This window comes from Crocodylus porosus, unplaced genomic scaffold (genome assembly GCF_001723895.1).
Source record: "Crocodylus porosus isolate Cpor-Errol unplaced genomic scaffold, CroPor_comp1, whole genome shotgun sequence".
Classification (NCBI taxonomy): Eukaryota; Metazoa; Chordata; order Crocodylia; family Crocodylidae; genus Crocodylus; species Crocodylus porosus.
In genome coordinates this window covers 97,789,690-97,800,990 of record NW_017728947.1, presented here as the reverse complement: position 1 = coordinate 97,800,990, position 11,301 = coordinate 97,789,690, and the positions used below count along the sequence as shown (strand labels likewise).

The window sequence follows — 11,301 nt, the reverse complement described above, 5'->3', positions numbered from 1 at the left end:
AGAAAACTAATAAATTCAACAGCAGGTTAGTATGTGTAAATACAATTACTATCCTGCTGCAGAGTTTTTTCATGTGCAGCAGTGAACATGTGGACGCTGACCTGACTCGCTGGGGCATGAGGGTGCTTCAGTGCAAGGGCTGCCTGCTGGTTAGCCCCGCACTGGAGCACCCTCATGTCCCAGCCAACCCCTCTGCAGCATGTTGAGCCAGGTCAGAGCAGCCCTGGGCTGGCAAGCTGACTTCCTGCACCTACTGGATTGGGCTATTTTGACCTGGCTCAACATGCTGTGGTCCTGGTCACATGTTCAAATGGCACTTCTGGGAGCAGTAAATTCTGGTGCGATTTACAACAGAGTTTATTGCTCTGCATTAATTGCACATGTAGACATGCCCAGTGAGCTTGAAACAACAGCTCTGGGAAGTATGAACTGCCTCAGGTGTTTTAATAGTTGCTAACTAATAGAGTAATGAACAGTGGACAACTGGAGCACTAGCCCCAGGTGTCCACTTTAAAGGGAGTACAAAGATGATAGCTGCTGCCACTGCTGACTGAGCCATCACAACCAGCCTCGCCCCTGCTACCACCCCTGCTGCCATTGTCGCCCACGGTATAGCCCCTGGTTGTTATGTCTTGGTTGTTAACTGAAACTTGTTGCTACTTGCACAGCGGAGGCCTTTTGGGTGTTTGGGGAGCTGTCCAAATTATGGGCCAGAGCAAAAAGAGCAGAAATATAAAACCATGGGAAACAGCAAATTTGAAAAGGATGTAAGGGAGAAATAGAAACACATGAGGACATAAACATACAAAAGAGATCAGAAAGGTGGAATGAGGCAAAACTAAGCAGGACCTTGAAATTATAGAAATAATAACAAGAGAAAGAACACAAAGTGTCTAAATTATTCTGATAATCAATTCTCTTAATCAGGCTCGTGGGAAAGGTCGCATCACTTTCCAGGTGCTGACAAAGTGGATTTACGATTTGGATGTTTCTGGTGTCACATACAAACACGTTGAGTAGTAAGATTAGAAGGGACAGAAGTTAAAAGCTTTCTCATGTATATCCATACAACTACAGTTGTTTTAAAAGACTGCATCAGGCAGTGTTATGATGTCACCAAATACATAAGCCTGGCTTGCTGGTGTTAGTTTGTAGGTGCTGCCCCTCTTCTTGAAATCCTAGAAGGTGAGAGGTGATGGCATCAGTGCGTTTTAATGCAGGTGTCTAATAACATGGTTGAATTTCCCTCATAATCTTCAAAATAGTCCCAATTATCTGGAGCTGCTTCTCTGTTTCAGTCCTTATATTTAAATATTAATGAGCTTATTTTCATACTAAAGACTAGGATTGACTGCTCATTCCTAGATGTTTGTAATTTTTTTCTGTTTGTGGAAGGGATCAAGGGGCATAGGCTGGCTAAAAGTAACAGCAAAGTACTCATGCTGACTTTGCCATGGATTCCTCATGTCGTTTTATCTTTCATCCTTAATTTCACTGTATGTAAGGGTGACAGCAATACTGATGTACCTATTTCACCATGGTGGTGTGAGTCTTAAGTATAAGTATCTGTATAGTGCTTTGAACAGTCAAAGTGGTATGAAAATGATATTGGTTATTATCTTAATGTACAGGGTAGCTTAGAATCAGGACATGGCCAGCCTCCAGCATTTAATTGTTTTTATTTTTTAAATTATAGGACTCAGCTCATAATTAAAGAGTTCAAAACATTTTCTGATTGGATTGGTATTCTGTGGTATATTCTGAATTTCAGAAAAAACCTACCCCCCTGTTTTGTTATGAGAAATATTCTAAATCCTTTCCAAAAGTTTTGTCTTTATGCAGAACCACAGTCTGTTTATTTCTACATGCCAAAGATGAGGTTTGGCAGTGAACTGCCATGTATCTCTGCCAATAGCTCTCCTAAGAGCACACTCAGTTAGTTTATATTACCACTTTTGAAAAAGGAAACGTTAAAGAAACCATATTTTTAACATAGTATAAAGGACCACTGAAGGCTACTTAGGTCCTGGCCCCACCTTCAGGCCAGTCACAATCTTGAGCCTCTTGCTCTGGGCATTCCTTATGGTGGGCCTCTGGCCCTTTGACTCCCCTTTGGGTCCTGGTCCCAGCATGGACCAGTCGAGGGTAACTCTGATATCTTTTATTAGGCCAACTGAATAATTGGAGAAATATATCTTAGCAAGCTTTTGGGTTTAAAAACCCTTCATCAGGCTGAGGAAGCATCTAGTTGGTGTGTTGTGCTCTTCCTGGATGGAATGAATAGTGAAGAAGCCAGAGGTTGGCATGGAATGGAGGAAAGCCAGTCAGTGAAAAAGTAAATTGAGCTTTCAGGGGGTGAGGGACAGGCTGGGAGGGGGAAGGGAGATGTAGTAGGTAAAAGTGTACCTGGAAAGTCAGATGTCAGGTAGGTTGTAGTGTGTCATAAATCCAGTGTCTGTACTGAGTCCATGAGGTTTTGGATCCAGGAGGTTGGTGAAGTGAAGTTCATAGGCTCATCTATGAAAAATGGTTTGTAAATTCAAACAAGCACTGAACCTCATTAACCTCATCACCAGAAGCCAACTTACAATAGCCCAAAACACACTGAATGAATCCAGACCATGCCATGACAAGACATACCGAACCTGCCAACATACTAATCTGATCTATTACAGACAAGAATACTCAGCTACCTGTGGGGGGCACATTTCTCACAAGAAAGCCCACTCTGTCTTCAATCTCTCAGGCCTGATCCTCAAAGGGAATTGACAAACCATCTTTCACAATGGATCCAGCCATTTTTTGATGCCCTCCTTCAGCCGCTTCATCAGTGCCTGCACCTCTGGTGACAGTGGCCTGCCCCAGCCAGGAACACTGATCCCCTGGAACTTCTCCATTTGGTTCTCAAGCTCCCTCACTACAGGGATCACCTGGCTGAGGAGCGCATCACTAGCACTGAGGGTCTTGGTGGCCTCGAGGAAGGGCTTGAGGACCACCAAGATCTGGGAGATGGTATCCCACTTAGCTCTGATAAGGGGACCATTGATCTCAATCTCCCCAAGCAAGGCCATTTCATGGATGGTCTTCTGTTGCTCCGCTAGCCTCTTGAGAATCAGGTATGTGGAGTTCCACTGAGTCTCCACATCCTGCATGATTTTGTGCTGCAGGATGCTCAGCTCTGCCTGTTTCTCCCACAGTATCTTGCCCCCCTTGACGCTGTGGTGGAAGTAGCCCTTCATCTTCCTGCATTTTGAAATCAGCTGGGTAGTAGTGATGGCACCATCACTGTCAGCCCTTTCCCCTTCCAAGGTGTCCCTGACTATGAAGTGCAGCTTGTGTGCCACACAGTGGATGCCAATAAAGTTGGCATCAGGGGTGGCCGTGACCATATTGGCCCCACTGTTGGTGACCATGAACCCACAGGTGAGCTCACCCTGCCCAACAAGCCACCCCTGCACCATGCGGTTCACAGCCACCAGGATCTCCCTTGCTGTGTGGGACTCATCCAGCACCTTGGCTTGAAGGAGAGCCCACCGATGGCTTGACTGATTGCACCAGTGCCCTGTGAGGAAGAGGTAGGCATGGTCGCCACCCCGGCTGCTCCAGATGTCAGAGGTGAAGTGTAAGGCTAGCTGTGGGCATGTCTTGTGCAGCTCCTTCCTCAAGTACTTCCTGCATGCCTCATACAGGGAGGGCACTACTGTCCTGCTAAAGGTGGTATGTATGGGCACTTGGTAGGATGGGGCCATGAGTGCCATGAGCTGCCTGAACCCTGGCCACTCAACTAAGGAGAAGGGCTGGCCAACAACAGTAAACATCTCCCTAATGCTCTGGGTGACCTCACTTGCCCTTGCAATGTGCCCCCCTTTGTCTGCAGCTTTCCCTCACTGCTCCAGAGTGGCCTGCCTCTGCTTTGTGGGAACGTGGGCTTTGGAGAGAGAGCAGGACTTGCCTTTGGGCACACTCCCACTGGGTCCAGACTGAGGAGCAAGGGTAAGGGGGTGTTGCCTTCTGAGATGCAGTAGCATTGCTATGGTGGTGAAGTGTTTTACCTCCTTGCGCTAGCTGATCTGCCTTCGGCAATGCTGGCAGGTAGCATACCTGGGATCATCTGTCAACTCAAAATGATCCCATACTACATTCCCCCCCTGCTTCTGGGTTGAGGGTGGGGATCCTGCCTTATCCGACTCCCCAGTTGGCAGAGGCACAACAACAGGGGATGCTGAGTCACCTGCCCCCACAACCTTCTCCGAGGTGCCTTCTGGAGAAGGAGACCTGCCTCTAGGGGAACTTTGAGAGGTGTGGAGCATACACTCTCATCCCCCTCCTTCCCCAGAATTTCCCTGGCTATGGCATTGAACTCCCCTGGTTTCAGATCCAGCTCCTCCTCTGGCACTGGGAGGCTTATGCTGGGACCTGAAATTGGGGTGGAGAAGACTATTATGCTGGTGCTGGTGGTTATTTCTGGTGTTAGTGGAGGTGGTGCAGGAGCAAGGACAGGTACTGCTCCCACCTTCTTGCTCCCACTAGCAGCAGAAGCCTTATGGCTGCTAGGGAAGAGGGTGCATCTAGGTTTGGGCGGCGGGGAACTTGCAGATCTTCCCCTACCCCCTCTAGCCCCTGTCACTCCCCTGGTAGAGGACCTGGTACCTGCCTTTCCAGCACACTTCATAATGTTTGCTGTGCTGGAAAATCTGTGTGTGTGTGTATAATATATATTGTATGTGTTTAATATATATGTATGTGTGTGCAATATCTTCTGTGTTCACTATATCTTCTTACTACATCTTCTTCTATCTGCTTACTATATCTTCTATCTGTTTACTAGATGGAAGAGACTAGATAGAGAGACTAGCAAAAGAGTGAAGAGGCTGACTATGAAGCCAGCTGCTGAAGCCAGTAGCTTTCACATGCTGTTGCTTCCAGGCAAACAGCTCACAGAAGGGACAGACAGGCTTCACACAGAGCCTTATATGCTGTTTCTATGTCCCTGCCCCAGGGCACTGTAATTGGAAGGGAACTCAGGGAAAGATCACAGTCACTGGCCAGATACAGATGTCAGTATCAGAGCAGTCTTTCCCCTCCTCCCCCTCCCTTGCCCTTCTCAGTTTCTGTTTCCCCACAAGACTGCCTTCTCCAAATTGCCAAATCTTTTCAAATGCTTTGAATCAATTCAGAGTTTTTTGCGGGTCTCCCGATTTGATTCAGATTTGATGATTCGGCTGCCGAATCTGGCCGAGTCTTCTCCAAATCGAATTGGTGACTGAAGCTTCGCATACCCCTACTTAGCAGCAATGTGGATGAGCTTCAACAGGAAGGGAGCTGGGTATCTTCAGCCTAGCCCAGGCCATAGCTGATGGGTAGGGCACTTTCCTGGGAGTAGTAAGAGGAAAAGGAAGCTCAGGGCCCATCACAATGAGGCTTAGAACCCTGGTCTCTTGCTCCCTAGCTAAGTGCCCTTGCCCTCATGGGCAAAAATTAGATGGCTTGAGTGGTTCCACCACATCTGGCCCTTCACAGGACTTGGAAATAAGGACCCTTAGTTTGTGAACCCAAAACAGCCTTGGGTCATATTCACATGCTAGCATAGGCATCTGATTTTTGAGCATGCCCACTAGCTGTGCTCTTCAAATGCCTGGGTCCATTCTCATGTAAGAGTTAGAACACAGTGATATGTGCTGAGATGCTTCAGACTTCCCATGCCCACAAACATTGAGGTAGGACTTTGCTGAATTGCATATTAGAGAGAAGGGATGTAAATTCCAGCTAAAAGCATACATCCCTCCTTAAAGTTAGGCCTACTAGCTTATACAGTGTGACCTCCTGCACACTTCACCCCACTAACCCTGTACTGATTCCCATAACTCATGTGTTTAAGTAAAGCCTTACTTGCAAATGTAACTTAAAAACACAACTTCCTGTCTTCTTCTATAATTTAGAAGAAAACAAATACTGCAATCCAACACCAGGAACACAAGAGATATCTAAATACTTACAGAATTTTCCATGCCCTGTCCTCCTGTTTGTCAACTCTTTCCCTGATAAAGAGAGGAGAAAGAGATTGTATCACATATAAAGCAGATATCCCATGGGACAAAAAAAAGAACCAATTGGTTGATTTGTTTCTAACATCCTGTCCATTTCTGTTTTTTAATGGTTTTGAAAGAAAATTAAAACTAAAGTGCACTATGCTATTAGGTAAGAGATGCAGTATAATAAATTATTTAATTTATAGCATATTTTCAAACCCTTTTGTACTGTTAACAGTCAGCTGAGAGGTAGAATGTCTGTAAAATATTGAGGCTACTATTGGCTTCTGTTTACATTTTGTAAATCAAAGGATACTCCCATATTTTTCGCAATAATACATTTTATTTAGAAGTTTGGACCTCCTCTGGAGTATGTCCTACATCTAAATATTTCCATTTCTAAGTGCAAAAAGTTAATCCCTATGTAATTTTAAATTTGTGCCAACTTTCAACCACATTGGCCTACCTACTCTAACCTTTTAGAAATGTTTTACTTGCAACAACTTTATATACACAATATGTTTGTTTAGCCAAGCACAAAAATGTTGTTCTAACTATAAACAGCATATTTTTGACATGACTAATATTTTCATAAAGTTGCTTTCATTTTCACAGGTCACTGCTTCTGTTTCCAGTTTCACAAACAGTTTTCTCAATCATTTTGGGCACTTAGATGGGACCATACCATCTGAAGCTACATCCTAGGATCTGATATTCCTTTTGGAGTGCTCTGTGAGTATCCTCATCCATGTTCTGCTTTTCTGACACCTTTTTTTCTTCCTCGGGCTGTTTTTATGACATTTTTTCCATGACAAACTGTTCAATGAGGTGAGACATCCAGAAGAAATTGGGTCTGGCATGAAAAAAAAATCAGTTGACCAATAAACTACCTAGAAAGTTAGTGATTTTTTTTTTTTTTTTTTTTTTTGTGTGTGTGGATATTTTATAATCTGCATTTCTGGCTTTCTACACAATATTGTGCACATTTTGCAAATGAGTTTAAACACTATCAAACTGTAATTATTCATAAAGAGTCTTTCCTTTTATTGTTAATTATATGCATCCCACTAACTGAGCTTAATATACTGATTATGAGAATAAAGTTCATCTGAGGTAACAGAGTTTATTTCCTTCTCAGGCATCCAGTCTGAATCCTGGTTGCAATGTAAGTACCTCTACCCCATCTCATTACCAAAATAGCAACCTTCTTAATCCTTTGCTGTGAAGAACAAAGCTTTGATTCAGTCTCCAGTGCAGAAATAGGATCTTATTAATGCACTGGCAACAAAAGTGTTGTTATTTTTGTTAGAAAATGGAGAAATAGGAATTTGCTGATATATGTTAGATTAAAGGCTTTATTGTGTTGAGATTAATCGGATTGTTATTTGGGCCTTTCCAGTTAGAAATCTACAAAATACCCTCTAATTTAACATTCTTGAGGAGTTCGGGAGCAACTAACTAGCTCAGTTATAGTCTTTATATCTGTTCTGGGCTTTGTCCTACATGAGGGAAGGTAGGAGAGACGCTAGCAGATGGTCAGCTGTGCAGTGTAGCTTTCTGGGAAGTAGGTAGTGGAGTACTGGGGACTTTTCTTCTCCTGCCTCTGCCAAAAGTACTGGTTTTCTTGGCCACTGAGGTCCTCATTACCATAATATGGATCATAGCTTAGCTCCACAGCTCCAGCTCTAGTCTGCATCCTATTAAAAGTTGTGCTCCCATACAACAGAGTTCTAAGTATAGGTCCTAATTCACCATGTGGAGTAGGATGAGATGCATTACTTGCTATGGGGTTACTTCCAACGTGCATTTGATTGACATATTTCCACTTTAGGTGACACAGCTGCATACCTTTAATGACCTATGAAATCTCTGCCTTGCACTGAAAATCTCTCTCTCCAGTGTAGGCCTGGATTGAATTATTCCTTTTGTTTCATCCCTACAGTGCCCACATCTCAAAGTGTATGGCTGTCTCTGGGGCCCCTTTTCACAGTAAATATGAAGTCAGGCTTGAATTGAAGAGCCATAAAAATGCCACTTGGTGTTACTGAGTTTGGGGAGATGAATGAATTTGTAATCTCTTGAATGACTGAAATGAATAGTATTGTTTAAAGTAAAATAAATACATCCTAACTGGTCCATTAAGACCAGCAAATTGCATCTGGTGATAGCCAGGGCTTGACCGGCACCGAAGCTGACCTCACCAATTGTGCAATATCATTTTATTCAGGTATAGACCTTGACAGGTTATTGGCCTATGTTGTGGTACATGAAATTTATTTACATCAGTCTTAGCGTGGATAACATTGGATACAGTATTTATTTCTTTGTGTGTGACCCTGGTTCAAGGCTAGACTAGTGAGAACCCTCCCAGCCACTGAGCTCAACAAGGGCTTTACAACTAACAGTTTCCAGATCTGAATAGTTTGATGGAAAATGAAGACTAACAAATAGGCATTTTCAGGGACTGGAGCAGCAGTTCTGTCATTCAACTCCCCATAGTTAAAATAAATCCCAAACTGACAACCTTTAGGATCCTTTAGTATAAAGACCTATCTACTGATCAGGCTGCAGTTTGAAGCTGGTAACTTGACTCAATGGATTTTTATATGTGAGTTGTAAGGAATTTCTGAGCTTACTTTTAGTCAATTATGTGTTGTATTAATTGGTTTTTATACTGATTGCATGTGTTCCCAGAGGGTTGGAGGCATGCAGTTTTAATAAATCAAAGCATAAATGATATGCATGCCAGTAAGACAGTGGGGCCCAAATTCTGCTCTCTATTACACCAGTGTCAACCTGGAGTAACTTCACTGACTTCTGACTGACAGTAGTATAGCTAGGAATAAAAACTGGCCCAGAAAGAGGAAGCTGACGGTGTACATGCATGTGCCTCAAACACTGAAAGCAGCTCGTGTATCGCTCCCATTTCCTGGTGATGGATTCCATCTGTCCCATTATCCCCAGGATACCAAATAACATTTGTTATGCTCTGATTTTAAAAATAAGTAGGAGAAGTCATGTGCCATCCACCTTACAGTACTGCACAGAAACAAAATGCTACATTCAACAGACTCTTGCCACACATGTTTACAGTCTCCATGCTTGTTAAGCTGGGGACTGAGATAAGGAAGAAGTCCTTTGCCTGAAGATACAGAAATAGCCTGGGTAGTTCCTCAAACCAGCCATTAGAGGGAGACATGATCATATGTACAGGACCAGTGTATTACATACACAACACAAGTGACTGTTACAAACTTTCTCCAGTCCTTTGGCTTTGACCATGTCCCTTCCTTTAGTACTGACTATGATGGACGAGTTGTGGGGGTACTTACAAGGGGAGAAAATAAAGAGAGAACAATGCTGATATCTCCTTTATTCCCCAAAGGGGCATGTGTAGGATAGTAGGATTCCTATAGATTAGACTTTAAACTTGTTTTCCTAATACTTGGGGCACATAACCCCTCATGTTGCTTTGGGTCACTAGGTGCTGTGGAGAATATGAAAAATGTTTAGTATTTTTATGAACAAATATGTACCACAGTTTCCCCACTTGATTTCTTTTATATATATCCCCAAATCCCTACAGTATAAAATTCCAGTCAAAACTATGCATCAGAATAGAGCACAACTTCTTAACCCAGTTACTGCATTCTCCCCCTCAGTGAACTGTCACTTAATTTTAGAATTGTGTATATATACATTCATCTATCTATAAGCCACACATATCCCTGTTACTTTCCCTTTCTTGAGCCTTGCCATAAGTATTCCATAATACCATCCTCCTTTCCCCCCAAAAAACATGCAGTCTTCATATTCTTCCACCAATTTTGTCTTATCAGTATTAATAGCCATTTGTTAAAAGATTTTTTTGCACATTTCCTTGATATAATAGGTCACTTCTTAGAGATGTTATTGCCTCTTCCACTTCTTTGACATTCATAGGTCCTATCAATCCCTGACTCTCATCTCCAGTAATCTTTGGCAAGTTTAACGATGACAGGAATGTATAAACCCAGTCTTTATCTTCTTCCATCCTTTCTTCTCCATCTATTCCTTGTAAATTTTCCTCCCAATTGCTTGAAAACAGATCTCAGTAGGACTATCCACAGTAAATTATCAGCGTTTTTTTTAAAACTTTCCTTCCATTTCGAAAGCCATTTATGTCTCTCAATTTTCCTTTCCTTCCATCCTATACAAAACTGCCACCATATTTATCCCCTTTCCCATATTCTGCAGCTACCCTCCAACTTTTCTCCAATGTAAACATTTTAATTTTCATCACCGTCTTTTTCTTTCCAGCAAGTGCTCCATAATTAACTGCTGCTTCTAATTTCTCCCTGTGTAAGTCCATTGAGTAATACATCTGATCTCTTCTTCCATTCATACATTGCTCCCATTTAGTCTCAAATGCTTACTAGCTTATACTTGCAACCACTTATGCAACTGGCTGTATTGCCCTTCCTCATCTCTATTGCTTTGATCAAGGTAAAAAGAAAGCCTTAATATCCTGTTTCCTTTTCTTCTACTTGTGATCCCAAGCGGGATAAAAATCTGCTACCTTTTCTTTTTATCTAAGATCTGTGAGAAATTCCTTTGACTTTGTACTCTTACTCTCTCACTAAAACAATTTGGGATTCAGTATCCAGACTCCTGGACCAAAAATGGTTCCTGATGCCCGATTCAAAGTAACTCTCACTAGATAGTGATCTGAAACTTCTGCCCCTCTGCTACACATCCACAAGATGTGGATGCTACTTCTTTAACATATATTCTTTCTAGGCTAGTTCTCTGGCATCCTCTACATAAAGTTATATTTCCTATATTCAGATCCCTGCCTCTGGCTGCTTTCAATTTTGCTTGGATGACTAACTGCTGCAATACTTAAACCTTTCTTCTTTGTCTTTGCTCTCTTTCCATATTAAAATTAGTCTCCTCCAAAAACTAAAATTCTAGTTGTAAGTAGGTAAGGGCTCAGCTCCATCAAGATTCACTACTTGAACTTCTCAGACCACTATGTACATTTACAGTGCAATATGCTATTCCTCCATTAACAGAATCTACTACAATTGCCCTTTGTGGCAGAAAGCCACCTTGGTTTCTCCCCCAAATCTCTGCCCTGTGACAATGTGATTAGATGGGCCAGCACAGAGGATTCACACCTCATCCTGTCTCTTTAGGTAACCTGAGCTGGCTGCATTCCTGAGGGAGGGGGGAAACCTGCTCCCTCTGCCTGCGTGACTGGCATCAGTTACTTGGGTGAGGGGTTTCTACC

General features: G+C 42.8%; 1 long non-coding RNA gene across 2 annotated transcripts in view; it reads left to right on the top strand.

Moving 5' to 3' along the window:
- Positions 1 to 6,669: 6,669 nt before the first annotated feature.
- LOC109321763 overlaps positions 6,670 to 11,301 on the top strand; it is a 122,904-nt gene continuing 118,272 nt past the window's right edge. For both annotated transcript variants that reach the window (XR_002104165.1, XR_002104166.1), the window contains exons 1-2: positions 6,670 to 6,761; positions 7,168 to 7,194. This is a non-coding gene — a long non-coding RNA (uncharacterized LOC109321763). The remainder of the gene's footprint in view (positions 6,762 to 7,167; positions 7,195 to 11,301) is intronic.